Source organism: Balaenoptera musculus, chromosome 4 (genome assembly GCF_009873245.2).
Source record: "Balaenoptera musculus isolate JJ_BM4_2016_0621 chromosome 4, mBalMus1.pri.v3, whole genome shotgun sequence".
Classification (NCBI taxonomy): Eukaryota; Metazoa; Chordata; class Mammalia; order Artiodactyla; family Balaenopteridae; genus Balaenoptera; species Balaenoptera musculus.
In genome coordinates, this window is record NC_045788.1 from 64,384,480 (window position 1) to 64,386,441 (window position 1,962).

The window sequence follows — 1,962 nt, forward strand, 5'->3', positions numbered from 1 at the left end:
ATCTTTACTTCACTTAATTCTTTTTCCAGGGTTTTATCTTGTTTGAAACATATTTCTCTATCTCCTCATTTTGCCTAATTCTCTATGTTTATTTCTATGTATTAGGTAGGTCAGTTACATTTCCTTGATCTTGGAGAAGTGGCCTTATGTAGGAGACATCCTATGGGGCCCTGCAGCACACTCCCCTCTGGTCACCAGAGCTAAATGCTCAAGGGGTATCATATTATCCAACTTTCCCTCATCTGATAGATGAGAAATAGTATTTCATTGTAATTTTACTTTGCATTTCTCTGAGTAAGGCTAGATATTTTTTATATGTTTTAAGAGCCATTTTTTTATAACTCTCTTGTGTATATATGTGGTCTGTTAAAACCTTTTGCCCATTTTTCTGTCATATGTGTGCTCTGGGCATCAGAACACTCCATGAAAATGAGGAACTTGATCCGTTACAAGATCAGGGTCTCCAAAAATTAGACAAATCTGTCATTCATGAGAAGCAAAATTATTTTTAATGTGGAGATAAGGAAATCTCCCCATGGGTCTTCATAAAGATATTAGACATATGTTTATGAATATATACACATGAATATATATTTATATTTATGTACATAAATGAATTATATTAAACAAATCTATCTGTTGATTGATATATATACATACACATACTAATTTTAGCATTTCTTAATGGAAGTTGTAGATAAGATTATTTTATTCCTGCAACACTTCAATTGTTTCTTCCTTACAGTTGTCCTTTTACTTCCTTATTGGGTGACATTTGGCTTTATGTTCAAGGGTCTTTTTGCAGTTTTAGTTCAGTTTTGTCCTAGTGATAACCACTTTGCTGGGGTGAATACCCACACGGACATAAGCTTTCTCCTGCTGCACATGTTCAATGTGGATGACACATCTTCCTATCACCTGGACCACCTTGCCAATCTGCTGACCTTCTAGTGTCCAATCCAGTGTCCTCACACAAACTGAACTTCAACATCCTTTCAGATGGGCATGAATCGAACATTGTACTTCTGTCTCAGCAACTTAGAAAGTGGGGAAGGCAATCTTCCTATAAATGTGGGAAGACACATTGAATTGCCTTTTATTTTTAGGGTTCTTGCTCTAGTCAGAAGTTACACAGGGATTAAACTTCATTTTGGCTACTATTGTTTTAGCAATGAGCACAAGAGGAAAAAAAAGCTGATAGATACTTTTACTTATCTTCCCACTCTTTTCTATGATCCTCACTAGCTCAAAATATCTGTCAAGAGAAAGAAGGCAAGTGAGGGACTGAGCCTGAGGAGCCGTGGACCAGTCCTGTGCAGGCTGCAGATGTCCCACAAACCAGCAGCCGAGGGGGACGGAGCTCTCTAATGCTTCTGTTACGGTTGGTGCTGGTGCATGACAGTTACCTTGATTTTAGGGGCCTCATCAAAAGGAGAGAAGATCCTATTTGACCACAGATTCCATTAGAAGACATATGGCCTGTGCTCAAAACATAACCTGAGTTAGGAAACTTATTGTCTTGAATCTGTACGACTAAAATTTTTTTCAATTATCAGTGCTAGAGTGTAGTCAAAGCCCTTGGTGCTGCCAGAAGTCAGCCCAGACCTCCACTCAGAAAGAGACTGGTCCAAGATACAGATTCTGCTGACCCAGCTAACTAAACCCACAGCAGAGTCAGGCCACTGAAACTCAGCATTTAATGAAAAACTTACCTTCTTATTGCCTCACAGTTTACAGAGTTTTTTTCTCAATACCTTTCAAGATTCATAACCCACCAAGGAAAGTAGCCTCTAATTTTCAGATGAAATACTAAGGCTCAGAGAGGTCTGCTCCAGTTGTCCGATATGATACAACTGTTGGGAAGAGCCATGACTTCAAGGTACCAGGCTCCTTGTTCTCTGCTTTTTGTTTCTGGATATATTCTGACAAGATTCTTCCCAGAAGCAAGACCATTTCTACAAA

At 38.7% G+C, this 1,962-nt stretch overlaps 1 pseudogene; it reads right to left on the reverse strand.

Annotated features, from left to right (window-relative positions):
* Positions 1 to 708: 708 nt before the first annotated feature.
* LOC118894674 lies at positions 709 to 1,149 on the reverse strand (annotated as a pseudogene).
* Positions 1,150 to 1,962: the final 813 nt, after the last annotated feature.